The sequence below is a fragment of the Zalophus californianus genome, chromosome 4 (assembly GCF_009762305.2).
Source record: "Zalophus californianus isolate mZalCal1 chromosome 4, mZalCal1.pri.v2, whole genome shotgun sequence".
Classification (NCBI taxonomy): domain Eukaryota; kingdom Metazoa; phylum Chordata; class Mammalia; order Carnivora; family Otariidae; genus Zalophus; species Zalophus californianus.
Genome location: NC_045598.1, coordinates 23989249 through 24004442, shown reverse-complemented (window position 1 = coordinate 24004442; position 15194 = coordinate 23989249). Strand labels below are relative to the sequence as shown.

Here is a 15194-nt window from a genome sequence, read left to right as displayed (position 1 = left end):
CTCCCCAGTCCCTCCCCAGAGCCAGTTGTTCAACAGTTAAAACACACCAACGAAACCATTTGAAATGTGATGAAAGAGCCTCAGAAATTCTGATCCTGGTAGGACCTGAAGGTCCTGCTAAGGCATTGTCCCTTCAAATCCCAACACAGGCGGAAACGGAGGCTCAGAAGCCACCTAGGACGTCTGTGGCCCTCTAGACTCTCAGTCCAGGCTCCCCTGCTCCCCAGGACTGAGTTACCTGAGGACTCATCCTTAGGTGAGAGGAAATAAGCTCTAAAGGTGGACAGGTTGGCTCTGGTGGCCAGGACAGCGGCAGAGGGAGCCCAGGGGACCTCCTTGTGGAAAGGGGCTCCTGTCAACACCCTCACCTGTTTCCTTGGCTCTCTCCCATGCAGCAGGGTAGACTGGCAAGTGAGGAGAGACTGTGGCCCCAGGGGCATGGGGAGGAGGGGAAGCTAGTACCAGGACCACTGTGGGGGGTGCCATTTTGGTCACATGGTCCCCATCCCTGCTACCCATCCCTAGCAGCCACTCTCCCCAAAATGGACTCCTCACACCGTGGGCTGCTCCCCATTCTCCTCCCTGCCTGCCATCTATCCTTAATCTCTCCTGCGGCAGCCGTGCCAGGGCTTCCATTCTCCCTCGTCTCTATCTTTACCCACATCTCTCCTATTTCCTGGGCCCTGTCCCTGGATGTCCTGAAGGCACCTCAATGCAGCTTGTCCAAAATAGAAATCATCGACTTCCCGGAAGTCTTTCCCCATGTGAGTGAATGGCGCACTCCTCCTCAAGACCTGTGCACTTACAACTGCCCCTGTATGGACTGCTCTTCCTCTACGTATCCCTCACCTCCTTCAGGTCTCTGCTCAGATAGTACCTTCTCAGAGACACCTTTCCTGACCACCTCGCCTAGAATCGCCCCCTGTTCTCCTCTAACACCCCTGCCTCCTTATCTAACGCTATTTCCCTTCTTTGAACTTATCAACACTAACGTTCCATGTATTTATGCTTTTGTGTCTGCCTCCCCTCCCCCACTAGAAGGTGAACCCCACATAAGCTCAGCAGTTAAGTGGTCAGGTTCTAGAAATTCCTTGAGGACCTAGATTGTATCCATTTTACCCCTTCTGTGCCGGACAGCTCTACGCCCAACGTGGGGCTTGAACTCACCACCCAGAGATCAAGAGTCACATGCTTCACCGACTGAGCCAGCCAGGCGCCCCAGTGCTAGACACTTTTAGTAAGCTCTCATATTTGTTGAATGAATAAATGAATGATTGAAAGAAAGAGTGAGCCTCTCACCATTCCTCTTCTCCAATCCTGGATTCCTCAAATCCACCTTCCAGTTGCCCAGCTGTTTCTCCTTACACAAACTTGACTATGATTCTTTCCTATCCAGAACGCTCCATAGAACTCTGTTGCTTTCAGAATAAAACCTACTTCTGGTTTAGCTTACAAGGCCCCCGGTGCTGTGCTTCCAGTCTCACCTCCAGCTTCCTGTGTGCTCCCCCCAAACATAAGTACACACGTGCGTGCTCACACACACGCACACAGAGCCGTGAGGAGAGCCTGGATATACTATTTCTGCCTCTGTATGGTGCTCTTTCAGCCCTTAAGTGGTCCTCCACATTCTCTGACTCATTTATTTCTTTTTTAAATTTAGTTAATAGTGTTTTTGGAGCAGTCCCTTGGTGCCAGGCCCCTTGCTGAGCCTTACTGGGAGGAGTCAGCCCCTACCCCTTCTCAAAATGCTCCCAATCCTGCAGAGAAGGAGAACCTGAAACCATCATCCCAACCCTAGTTCCTAATTTGTTGTCCTCTGGGCATCCTGACAGCACCTGGAGGACCTCCCGTGAGAAGGCAGCCACTGGCTCTTGCCTGCCTCCGGCTGTGGGATGGCACCCTATGGGAATGACCGGGAACAATTGGATTTGGGGTCTTTGTGCCTGTGCCTCCCCCAAGCTTCTGAGAGGTAGGATGCTGGGTGAGCCACCCCCGTCAGGGCCCAACCCAGAGCCCGACAGAGTAAAGGGAACACGAAGTGACTCAGGCTGCCCCTTTTCCCTAGGGGCTTCTGAGCTTCCCCCCTCTTCACCCCCAACAGGGTCCAAAACCCAGGGAGGGGGGTTTGTTCCAGTGAGTGCGAGATGTGCCCACGAACCTGCCTGTGTCTCTGGATGTGTGTGTGTGTGTGTGTGTGTGTGTGTGTGTGGGTGTGGGCACCCATATGCGTGCCTTCCTGGCTCTGCACCAGTGGGTCTGACCCCTGAGTTGGTGTCGGTGGCCTAGCCCACACTCCTGTGTGTGTTGAGTGTGCCCGGGAATGTGCCCCGGTGTGTCTGAGTTGGGGTCCGTGTGTGCCAGTGCCTGTTAGATGGCTCGGCCCGGGGCCCCCGGCGGTCCTTCCCAGCCTCTAGCTTGAGTCTCCAGTGCGGCCACAGGGCGGCAGCGATCTCTCAGCGGCGCAGGCCGGTCGCCCCGCAACGGAGGAGCTGCCCCCAGGCCCTCGGAGGAAGGAGAGCCTGAACCGAGCGCCGCTCCGCCCCTCGGGCTAACGGCCCATCCTCTCCGGCCACTGCCTCCCGAGAGCCCATTGAGCGCCCGCGGGTCGGCGAGCGGGGCCGCTGCAGGGGCGGGGGGGGGGGCGGGCGAGGGGGGGCGCCCTCCCTACTCCCCTACCCTCCTCCCCACTCCCCGGCTCCCCCACCCCTGCCCGGCGCCCGGCCGCCGCACACTCGCGCAGACACCCGCTCTCGGCGGCGCCAGCGCTGGAAGACACACGGAGACACAGACCCCCCGGCACGCGGACGCACGGACACACTCGCGGCCTCACGCAGGGGCTGGGACGCGGGCTCAGACGGACACGCGTTCCTACAGACAGACGCCCACACGGACTCACAGGGGCAAACGCGCCTCCACACGCGGGCACAGACACGCGGACACACCCTCGCAGCCCTGCGGACGTCCACTCCGTGACACAGACCCGAGCGCCCAAACGCGCGGCCACGCTCGCAGCCACACGCAGGTCCTGGAGCGCGGACACACACACGCGCGCGCGCGCACACACACACACACACACACACACACACACACACACACGGTGGTGCAGACTCGTCCTAAAAATACACACTCGCACATGCAACGCCGGCCCGCAAGCACGCAGACACGCCGCTGTGGACGATCACACGGTGACAGAGACCCCCCGGCTGCTCAGGCTCCCCGACACTCGCACTCGCAGCCCACGCGGGGGCTCGCACGCGCCTTTCAGAGGCACACTCACAAAACACGCTCACCAAGACACACGCCACACACGCAGGCGCGCCTGGGCCGACACACCAGCGCCGCACACACAATCGCACAACGCAGACGCACTTGGGCCCCAGCTGCCTTTGAAATTCAAATCCGCGCTCCCTTCCTCAGCTCGGCGACCCCGCGGCCCCGCACCTCGCCGCCGCCCTGCTGGCTCCAGCCTCATGACGGCCGCCCACCCCGAGCGGAAATTAAAATTCATTTCAGGGGAGACCAGGGCAGGGCGAGGGGAGCGCGGGGGCGGCCTCGCCGGTAGGGCCCTTTGTGAGAGAGGAGGGGTGCGGGGCGCCCTAGGAGAAAGAGCCCCTGCGCTTTCTGCCATGCGACCTTGACCCATGGCCGGCAGTTTCTGGGTTCCTTTAACCGCCCCCCCCCCCCCGCCCAACCCCTCTCGCCCCGCAAGGCAAGTGCAGAGCTGGCCGAGGTGATTGGGAGTGGAGAGCGTGGCCCGAGATCTCAGCCTTGGGGGAGGAGGAGGCTTCCTGGGAGGCATTCACGTAAAAAGTGCCCGAAGAGGAGAATAACAATGTCATCCATACAGATCTGCAGACACACAGTACACACCAATCTATACCCCTCATCTAGGCACATATAGAGGGAACCCAGGGTCACAACCACCCATAGTCACACACCAAATAGTAGTATTATCCACGATGCCTACCCCCCACACCACGGGAAGGCCTGCCGACACCCCCCAGTACATTCAGGGAGACACACCGCGGGGCTGGCACGGATGCCTTCCAAACACTGACACACAGAGACCTGAAAATGCCATATGCCCTGACTCATACCCCACCAAAAGGCACAGACACAGGCCTGAAAACACTTCCCCCACACATACACACACACACAGGCTCAGGCATGGAACACAAAGAAATACCACATACTGGTTGCACACAAACGCCAACAACGCTAATCCCAGCCCTGTCAACACACTCCACGTTCACCCAGACACCGAGCGGATACACAGACCCCGGCATCACATGCCTGTATGCACTATATGCCATACACATAAACAAACAGAAAAATTATGCATGAAACACCACACACCCTGTGTACAAAGACAAAGACACACAAACACACACAGAGCAGAGATCCCAGAGCCAGGCCCAGGCTTCTGACGTACAAGGCCTAGGCAGACACATACAAAACCTGCGCACAGGCACACCATATACACACACACAGACTCTCCCCACGCATTGACGCACACAACCACCCACACGTGTACCCGAGCTCAGCCCCACTCACTCCCACTCTGACATGCAGAACACCGGCTGGCGATGCACCCCGGGGCCTCTCCCCTCCAACCACAACACTCGGAGCCTTCTCCCCCAACCCCCTGCCCCATCCACAGGCCCGGCCCCCAGGCCTGGGACCCCCAGAGATCAGAGTTGTGTCAGGTTTGGCATTGAGATCGAAGGCCCACCCTCTCATCCAGTGGTGATGGTTTTGCTGCCAGCCTGAGATGATGTATGTTCTAGCAAAGGGGATGTCCTCCTGAGGTGTGTCAGCAAGGAGTGTGGCTGTGCCCACCAGGGAGGTGTGTATGAGTCAGTGGTCCTGTGAGATGTCCTTCCCAGCACCCTCAGCAACTCCGGTTGCCTCCCCCAAATCCAGGAGTCCTGCTTCAGCCTTTCCTCACAGGGACAGGCCCTGGGAGTCAGACCCCTTCAGATCTCTCATCCTGAGGGAGCTGGTTCTCCCTGGAAGATCAGCTGTAATCCTGAAATAAATTGTTTTCCACAGCCTGCGCTTGGTCTGTCCTCCAGCGGGGAGGGGGTGACGGGGGCGGGGGGACAAGGCAGAGGCAAAACTAAGGCAGGGCCTTTCTGAATGACGGGGGGTTGGGCTCTCTGCCTCCCTCTAAGCCATGTTCCTCATCTGGGAAATGGGGGTGACCATACCGGTGTCAGGGTTTGTTGTGACAATAAGTTAAAAGTAGCTGGCACAGCGTCAGGCCCACAGAGGGGCTCAACAAGGCGGGCTGGTCCCTCTAGACCGCTGGGTTGACCCTGCCCTTGCCTGTTACGCTCAGTGTGTCCTGCTTGGCACAAGCCCAGTCCAGCTGGATCCAGGTGGCACAGAGCCTGAGGAAGAGAACATGGGGCGTCCCTGCTGGTGGGAGCACACTGGCCCCCCACTGCCGGTGTGCCCCATGCCTGCCAAGTGTCCCAGACCGTCCTTGAGGTATTCCCCTTGCCTTTCCACCTGGGCAGGAAGCCGGGAGCAGCTCCTCTCAGGCACCTTTCCACCCTCTGCCTGTCCACCAGCCTGGGGGTGTGGGTACAGGGGATCGTGCTATCATTTCTGGGTGTCCAGAGTGCTTGCCAGGGCTCCTTGTCCTTAAGGCCTGCAGCAGGGGAGTGTGGAATTAGGCCTTAAGGAGAATTTACCAAGGAGGAAAGCCTAGGCTGCCTCCTGGCAACCTGGAGGGGTCGTGTCTAATAGCCTGGAGCAGGAGGTGACGGGACTCATAGATGAGCCAGACAGGTCCCCACTGGGCCAGAAAAATTGAGGGGGGTGTGTGTCCTGGGGTTTGTGTGTGTGTGGTTATTTATACACCTGCGTTTCCCAGGCACGTGTATGTCTGTGGGCCAGCGACTGTGTAAGTGTGTGGATATGAGTTTATCGGTACATGCATCAACGTGTGTGTGCATGTGTGTTTACACAGGGAAGACAGAAAAGGAAGGGAAGAAGGAGAGGAGGTGCTGCAGAGAAGTGGATTCGGACTCAGTTTCTCTGTGATCTGAGTGGATCACACACTCACATTGTCCTGCTCACTCCGGTGGTTTCCTTCACAGCAGTGATCTCAGCAGATAAGAACTCCTCTCTGCCTGGGTGGGAGGGAGGGGGCGCTAGGAAGGCCTCAAGGTCAGGGCCCCATTCTGAGTCATCTCCATGTCCCCAGAACCTGGAACAGCTGCAGCCCTCAGTAAGTCCCAAGAGGGGGCCACATTCCTGCCGATGACTCCTCCCTGTGTCTGGTGCTGCATGGAGGCCTTCATCTTTTATCATCTCTTGTGACTCCCAGCAGCTCTGCTAGGTTGGGATTATTTCCATCTTACAGAAGAGAAAATCGAGGCTCAGAGAGCATATGTGACCTGTCCAAGGTCACACAACCAGTGAGAGACAGAGGCAGAAGTCCTTTCTTATTCTTCACATGGAAAACTGCGAAACACTGTTTTATTGGACAAACATGGATCGAGGATGACAGACTGGAGGCTCTGTGAGGGCAGGGTCTTTACTTGCCCTTTGACCATTCGTGCCCTTGACAAAAACCTACCATATACCTGGCATAATGCTGTGTGCCAGGGGATCCAACCGTGAATGGAGGGACAAGGTCCCTGCCTTTACAGAACTCATAGTCCAGCAGGGGAAACAGATGACATGTGTAAATAGACAACATATTTTCAAATAATGATGCTGTGATGGAAATGCAAGGCCATGGTTTGGAGCGATTCGGGGTGGGTGGGTAGGGCTGCTTTAGAAGTGTAATCCCGGAGGCCTCCTAGAGGAGGTGATGTTGGAACTGAGACCTTCCTGGCGAACTGGGGCAAGGGCCAGGGGAAGAAGGATTTGGACTTTTTCAAGAAGATCCGTGTTCCTCCAATGTTGTGTGGGGATGGGGTGAAGGTGGGGTAGTGGAGATGGCTCTGGGGAGGCTGGTAAAGGCCAGATCATGTGGAGCTTGGAAGGTCATGGTGCTCAGTGCAGCAGGAAGACATTGGAGGGTTTAAGAAGAGGTGCTCTGATTTACATGTTAAAAAGAGGGCTCAGTGGCCTCCAGGAGAACAGATTGGGGCTGGGAGGTAGAAGTGGGAGCGTGGAGATTAAAGAAGGGAGGTCCAGGCACCAGATGTTGGTGGATTGGATTCCCGTGCTGGCAGTGGGGATGTGAAGAGTGAAGAGATTTGGGATATTCTGGGAGGTAGAAGCAACAGAACTTGCTGATGGCCTGGATCCCAGTGCCTAGAACACAGTAAACACTCAATAAATATTTGTTGAATGGGTGAGCAAAGGCACCTTCTAGGTGGCAGGCTCTTGCATGCACCCTCTGGTGTAAGGTGTGTGTGAGGATCACCCAGGACCCTAAAGATCTTTCCTGCCCCCTGCCCTGGGGGCCAGAGAATGCAGCACTGCCCAGAGGGCTGCATACGAACCAGATGTTAAACTTCTGGGAGGATCTGGCTAGAAAGCAACTAATCCTCCCTCCTCTCCTTGATCTACAGCACCAAGAAAATGACAAACACCCAGCCTGGGCTGCCCCAGGCTCCTAACCCATTTGGCATCTGCAGCAGGAAGAATGGAGGTTAGACATGCAGGACCTCTCACAGGCAGAGCGGGCCAGTCCACCTTTTCCAGGTACCCCTCCAGGATCCATGACATCTACAACAGTGAGGTATTTGTCACATGAGCTCCAGGACAGACCCTGGTAGAAGACTGTCACATGGATTTGGGTGTCTTTGGGAACATATTATGAGCTTCTGATCGGTATCTGGGGTGGGGTTGGGGGATTAAAAGGGGACCTTGGTACTCAGAGCTCTGGGCTGCCATGGGTGCCTGGCTGAGTGTCAGTGGAGAGTAGGGGCTGAGGGAGGGACACTCCTGGGTCCCACCGGCTGGAAGGAAACCTGACCAGGCTCTGGACCAAATAAATTAGTGGGAAGAGAAGAACATTTTCTCATCTGTTTATTTTATTTTATTTTTTAAATTTTTATTTATTTATTTGACAGAGACACAGCGAGAGAGGGAACACAAGCAGGGGGAGTGGGAGAGGGAGAAGCAGGCTTCCCGCCTAGCAGGGAGCCCGATGCGGGGCTCCATCCCAGGACCCTGGGATCATGACCTAAGCTGAAGGCAGATGCCCAACGACTGAGCCACCCAGGAGCCCCTCTCATCTGTTTAAAGGGCAATGAAGCATAGCAGTGGCTGGCCCAGTGGGAGGCAGGGCTGAGGCCAGGCCAGTGAGGCCAGGGTTGCGCCCCTCAGACCCACTATCCCCTCCTGAGCTGCCCTGTTGAGGGCTGTGCTGCCTCCAGAATGGATCACTGGTGGTTGTCATTGTTAACCAAAATACGAATTAACTGGTACTAAAACAATGATTTAAACAGGCGCCTTTTAGGAGCACAGCTCTTGCTACTCCATATCCCTTATGCCACTGGAAGCCGGGTGAGATCATTTATACCATTTCACAGATAAGGAAACAGAGGCTCTGAAAGCTGGAGGGATTTTCTCAAGATCACCTCGGGAGGCAACGTGAGAGCATGGTAGAGAGTCTGACTTCTAGTTGCCCTTGGGGGATGGGTCCCCCACCTCCCATCAGAGGTTCTAGAGGGAGCCCCAAATGGGGCTAAAGGGCTGGGGGTCATTGTCCTTTGCCCGGTCTTTGTGTTTCAGCGGAGGGGTGGGCGGGAGGTATCCCTTTCTTCTGCCTAAACCCTCCATGCTCAGGCTCTGACTGGGGCCCCTTCCCTTGCCCAGTCTTTGCCCTAGGCTCCCTAGAGGCCCTTCCTAGGGCTTAGACTTGTTCTTCCCACCCCCGCCTGGGCTGTCAGAGAAGTAATTTCTCTTCAACCAGCTGGATTGGAATATGGAAACAATCTGTAATTACTCCAAGTCCTCCCGGGCGGCATTATCACCAGAGTGAGTCTGGAAGGGCAGGGGCTCCTGGGAAAGGAGGTGGGGAAGCCCTGATGTGGGGAGGCACCTCCGGGAGAGCCTTCCAGAGGTTGGCCCTAATCTAGCCTGCTGCTGCACAACCCCTGGGAGGTCTGTTCTCTCTACCCAGCTCCTGCAGCCCTTGCTGCCTTGCTGACCTCGCCACCCTGCCCCGTGAGCTCCCAGGTATGGTGTACCATCTCTGTCAGTCCCTCACTCTGTCTGACCACCTGTCTTTCCCAGGGCATACATTTTTGTGGCTGAAAGAATGGGGTTGAGAAGTCAGAGGGCTACCAAGGAACACAGAAACAGACAAAAGGCTGCTGTCTCTCCAGAGCCAGCCCCTCCCATTACCCCTGCACCCAGCTGGATCCTGGGGGGAGAGGGAGGGCCTCAGGGATCCAGCTGCATTACATCTGCAAGAGACCTGCCTGGGTTTCTCTGGGCTCTGGGTCTCTAGTATGTTAATTCAATGAATACTCATAAAGAGGGAGGCAGGCTCCCTGTGGGAGTGGAAGGGGCTGGAGCGCTGGAGTACAGGGTCCTGGAAGCTTCTGAGGACCTGTCCTTACATCCTTGTGCTTACCTCATATCCTGACCACTCTCCCCACCTTTGCCCACCTCATTAAGGCCGAATTCCAACACCCCCCACTGCCCTTCGCAATGCCCAAGTAAGGAGGCCTGGGATCTCCCACTGCCCTTGGGGTGACTCTTGACACACTCTGTAGATGGCAAGGCCTGCCTTGGTTTTCACAGTAGCGGCTGAGCCTCCAAACCCAGAGACCCGGCTATGTTTGAGAGTGACAGCAAGAACCCAGGAGCCCTGCCTGCCAGTGCCAGGCGTAAGGCACAGGCTTCCTTGGGCTCCCGCTGGGAAAGGAAAGGTGCCAGCCCTCCTCCCTGTCTCATACAGCCTCGTAAATTCCCTTAAGGTGATAGATGAGATTCCTTCATCGCCCCTTATTACCTCCTTCCATTAAAGTCGATAATCTCTCACAATCACTCACAACAAATATCACGGAGGCTGCTGGGGGGGGGGGGGAAGAGACAGAGGGCGTGAACAGGGGGCTTTCTCTCTGCCTCTTCCTGGTACTGTCCCCAGGGGGACGTGGAGTCTTCTCGTCCTGCCCTGGTCTCCAGGGTGACGCAACTCAAGGGGCTTCAGTGGAGAGGTGGGGTTGGGATTGGGTGGACTGGGGACTTCCTTGCTTCCCAGGCTTAGCCCTCTCCTGGCCAGAGAACCTTCAAAAAGTAGGATTCCTGAAACCATCCCAACCCTCACTGCAAAGCTGCCCCCTGCTGGCTCCTCCTCTGATCAGAGCCATCTGATTAACCTACTTGTCTTTGGCCGAAGTGGTGTGTCCCTCGTCGGCCCACCTTCCTGGTGGCAACATGCCCCAGGCCACAAAACCACCGGACCAGGGCCCTGAGCCATAGGCATCTCCCTGGGAACCACCTTCACCATGTGGGCTCTGGCCCCACCCAACCGCACAGTGCCAGGCTGGGGAGGGGGCAGGTCCGTACATTCCGTCTGCTTCTACGCAAACAGATGCAACATGGGGGCGCCCCTGGCACAGGAAAAGGCACTTGTGGGAATAGACAGGCACTCAGGAAAACATGTAACACACTGCACACGTGTAGCATCCCCGTGCCTAGGGACATGCAACATTGCAGTTCACACTAGAGTATGCACCAAGCATACCACACTGCAGCGCACATATGTGGCTCCTACATACAAGTGACCCAGAGCATTCAGCACGTATGTGGCGCTTGTAAGCTTGAACATATATAGCATCTCTATCTATAGGAACAGCCAACATACATTCCAGACCTGAGCACATGTTAACACACTGTGTATGTGTGTCGCGATTGCATGCACACAGCCAGGCAACATTGCAGTGCACACATAGGGCACCTGTGTGCATAAGCATATGCAAAGTTCAGCGCACAGGAGTGGCACCTGCATGCACAGGGATATGCAATTTGCAATGCACACGGAGGAGGGTGGGGCAAATGTTTCAGCACCCCCCCCCCCGCCCCCGGGCCCCGGAGACCCTGGCTGCGCGAGCTGCCTTCCGCCTGGGGTATCGCTGGAGGGGCGTCGCGGATCGCCGCATCCTGCGGTCCAGGAGGCCGCGGGCGGGGCAGGGGCTTACCCGGGGCTTCTCCCGCGCCGGCGCCTGGGGCCCAGGGCGGGGAGGAGGAGGGTGCGCTTGGCTCGGCTGGCGCTGCTCCCCCTTTAACAGGAGGCGGCGCGCGTCGCCCCCGCCCCCCGCCCCCCGCCCCTTCTCCCGCGGCTCCTCGCGCCCGGCCTGGCGCGCGCCCCCTCCCGGGCCCAGCCCGCGCAGGCGCCGCGTCCCGCCTCGGCCGTCAGTCGGCCCGGCGCGCGCTGCGGGCAGCGGCCGGAGCGGCGGGAGGAACCGGGTTTGGCGGCGGCGGCGGCAGTGGCGGCGGCGGCGCTCGGAGACCGAGGATGCGGCGCCGGCTTTTGGAGCCCGGGGCTGCGGCCGCCGCCCGCGAATAGGAGGCGGCGCGCGGCGCGGGCGCTGCTCGGGGCGGGGGAGCGGGGGGGGGGGGCGGCGCGGCGAGGAGGCGGCGGCAGGAGCCCGCGCCCGGCCCGGCGCCCGCCCGCCCCACGCTGCTCCGCGGCGCCTTTTCTGCACCCGCCGCTCCGCGGAGCGGGAGCCTCGGCCCCTCCGCGCCGCTGCCGCGAGCTGCCCCGCATCCGGCCAGGCCCCCGCCTTAGGGATGGCAAACTTGCGCCCCGTGGCTGCCTCCGCCAGCGCCGGCCCCCGCTCCTGCTGCTGACGGCGCCCAGGTGAGTGCTCGGTCCCAGACCTCGACCCGGCCCTGCACCGAGCCCTCCTGGCGCGGTCCCGAGTTTCCGCACCGGCCCTGACTCGGGGGCGCTCCCCTGGCCCATCTCTGTTGAATCCTCCCCCTCCCGAACTGAGTTCTTTCTGCATCTACCCAATCCCATCTCTTTGGGAACTTCCAAGCCTGGGGCCGAGGCCCCTTTCATCTCTGGTGAGTCCCTTTTCTACCCCCTTCCCCTTACCCATTTTTGCTAAAGCCCTCCCCCACAATCCTGACCCCGACCTTACCCTCATTGCTGTCTCGAGTCTCTTCCTATCTTAGCCTGGATCCTGGCAGTGCGCCCCCCACCTTCTTTAGAGCCCCTTTCTCCAACCTGCAGCTCGACTGTGTATTTCCCCTTAATCGCCCCTCCTCGTCTGGATGCCGGACCCTGCTCCTCCCCTCCACTCATCTCTGCCCAGAGTCCTTCCTATGCCCATCCATGTCTGCCCATAGTTACTGCCTTTCCCCGCGCCAGTACCCCGACCATGCTTCCCTTCTTATTTCTGTCCCGATGCCTCCTCCCCCATATCTGCCTGGAGTCTCTATCCCTCGCCAATCTCTGCTGCAAGTCTCCTCCTCCTCAGCCTGGACTTGGGGCCGTGTCCCCCATGTCTGCTCCAAGCCCCCTCCTCTCCGGCCGGGTTCTCGACTGGCCCTGCATCCCTGGCTCCCGTGTCCATCTTTGGTCGGAGTCTGTCCATCCCCCATCCTTCTCTTCCCACCCCTGGGGCATAGAGCGGGGCACCAAACGCACCCTCCCGCAGCCCCGGGGTCTGGCATGATGGGGCGGGGGCAGGGGGGGTTGTAGGTTGTGAAGTTGGCGGCCACTCCCGCAGTCAGCTCGGTCCGAGGGAAGTCCTCTGCGCCGCGGCCGGTGCAGAGCGGGCGAAGAAGGGTCTGGTGCCCGCGGGGGGAGGGGCTCCCGGGCCGGAGATACTGCCCGCCTCACCAGCTGCCGGCCGGGCCCCTGGGCGTCCTCTGGCGCCCCCTGCCCGCCGCCCCGGACCCGCCGCCCCTTTTCCTCCCGCGGGGTAACCCAAGGTTTCCGCAGCCGGAGCAGCAGCGGTGGCTGCGGGACTGGCGCTGGGAAGTCCCTGGGGAAGAGGAGGTTGGCGGGCGAGGCCGGGTGCCCCCTCGTGCTAGCCGTGCGGAACAGTTCTGGTTGTCAGACCCTATGCTCTGGGGGCAGGGTGGGGTGGGGTGGGGTGGAGGGCTCATCCCAGCAGGGATTCAGAAGCCCTTTGAGCTATCAGGGACAGATCAGCAGGCTTGGCCTCTGGATTTGAGATGGTCTGGATGGGCTTGTTTGGGCTTGGGCAGGTGTCCCCAGGGAGCCTCTGTCTACCCCATGGCAGTCCCCACTAGGTGGTGGGTGGGGGCAAAGGTGGGCTCAGTCTGGTTTGGGCATGGCATAGGCAGGGGAGTCCACCTGGCCCTGGGACAGGGCAGGCACCTGGGGAGTGTCCCCCTTGCTGCCATAGGGGTCAGTGTGGACTCTGGATGGGGTATGCCTTGATGGTGGTGGTGGTGAGGCTTGAGGGACGGTCTTCCCTGGACTGAGACTGACAGATTTCCCCCCTCTTCTTCCCTTCTCTGCTCACCCCCATCACTCTTCAGAAAGGGAGAGGTCTAGCCTGGGGTGGTTGTGTGTCTGGTAGGCATTTCTGTAACTCAAAATGAGGTCTCAGATGGTCTCTGCACTCTTTTCTCCCTCCCAACGCCCAGGTAATGGAGCTGGGTAAGTAATTAGTAACTCAGCTTTTGGCCAGATGATCTGGGTTCAAAAGCTGTGTGACCTAGGCAGACTATATAACCTTTCTGAGCTTCATTTGGTCCTCTATAATATGGGTCAGTGATAAACGCCTCATATAGTCGCTGGGAGAATGAAATTAGATTGTACAGAGTGTTTGGCACCTAGTAATGCTCAACAATGATGGGTTTATTGGGCTGTCTTCAAGGCCAAGGTCAGGCCCCTCTCCACACTACTCCTATTCCCAGAGAAGTGCAGAACAGGTTCTAGTGACTTCACTCTAACCCCCAGGATAATAAAGCCAGAAACTACCCAGCTCCCAGAGTGGATCCAGGGAGCCTGTAACTGTCAGCCTATCCCCTCCCTCACCCATCCTTCACCATCTGGGTGCTCTGGATCTGCTGGACTGCTCTGGGATCAGCTCTGGCCAGAGGGGCATCAGTGAAAGCCAGGCCAAGGTCTCTGAGGTCCTGGTTCAAGTTGGGGAGGTAGGATAAATGCAGGGAAGAAACCCAAGTCAAGGTCCCCAAAAGTAGGCTTGCCTGTTAGGGGAGCCCACGTGGGAAATCCGCACCAGAGGAGCACATGGTGCTCAGAGGAACCTCTTACCTCTCCCCAGGGGGTCAGACGCCATCAGGAACTTTCCAGGACAGTTAGTGCTCCAGGTCAGAGTTAGGGGGCGACCCGGCCTGAGGGCCCCGAGTTTGAAGAAACCTGGCTTTGCCGGGAGTGGCTTGGTGAAGGGCGGGTAAGGGGGAGAGAGGCGCTCGAATCCGTGGCGTTCTGCTGCAGGAAGTCCTCTGGGCAGTGTGGCTGGGCCTGGGTCCCACCGGGGAGTGGCAGCCTCCCAGCCTCCAGTCTGCCCGGGCAGCCCTGACATTGGGGAACAAAAGCTTTCGGTTCCTGTAGCAACGGCGGCTCCAGCTGCTGCAAAGTTCCGGGGAGGCGGGCGGAGGGCGGCTGAGTCACCGCCCCCTCCCCCCGCCGCCCTCGCGGCCCCGCCCCCCGTCTGCCTCCCCGCGGTGGGCGGGAGGGCCCCTCCCGGGACCGAAAGACCCCTGAGCTAGAGGAGGAGCAGCCTTCTTGGCCGGGTGGAGAAGGCGGGGCCGCACTCGGGGGCGCCCCCTCCCCTCGGTCCTGCCCACCAGCTCCAGAAGCTGGATGGAGGTGTGCGCCCTCCTGGGTACCAGAGCTCTGGGAGAGGGGTCCTTGAGGACCCTGCCACCCGGCCAGTGCATGGGCAGGGGACCCGAAGGCCCCGAGTGGGGGGTCCCCGCCCGCGTGGCGGCCTGGACTCGGCCCTGCAGCGAGCGCCCGGGAGGCGGAGGGTGAGTGACGGGCCGGCGAATTGGAGCTGCCAGGTGGATAAACGCGACCGCGGTGCGCACCGCCGCGCCCCTCCCCCACCCCCGCCGCCCCTCTCCTGCCCGCGGCCGGGGCTGCCGGCGCTCCGCCACCCGGCGCCGCTGCTCCCAGCCCACAGGGCGCAAGGGGCTCGATCCCGGGAATCCCGGAGACCCAGCCCTTGCCCTGAGGTGCCCCCCGCCCCCCCTCTTGTCCCTGCCAGCTGCTGCGAAAGCCTCCGATTCCCTCACTGGGGCAGAAGGGCAAGCCCGAGACC

The 15194-nt window shown here is 59.4% G+C and overlaps 1 protein-coding gene across 9 annotated transcripts in view; it reads left to right on the top strand.

Moving 5' to 3' along the window:
* The first annotated feature begins 11553 nt into the window (after positions 1 to 11553).
* ADGRB2 (adhesion G protein-coupled receptor B2) overlaps positions 11554 to 15194 on the top strand; it is a 36602-nt gene continuing 32961 nt past the window's right edge. For 6 of the 9 annotated variants that reach the window (XM_027582060.1, XM_027582055.1, XM_027582036.1 and 3 more), the window contains exon 1: positions 11554 to 11782. The gene's annotated coding sequence lies outside the window, so the exon portion shown is untranslated. Of the gene's footprint in view, positions 11783 to 14880; positions 14902 to 15194 lie in introns of those variants that run through there. The other 3 variants (XM_027582079.1, XM_027582070.1, XM_027582023.1) reach the window with 1 other exon arrangement.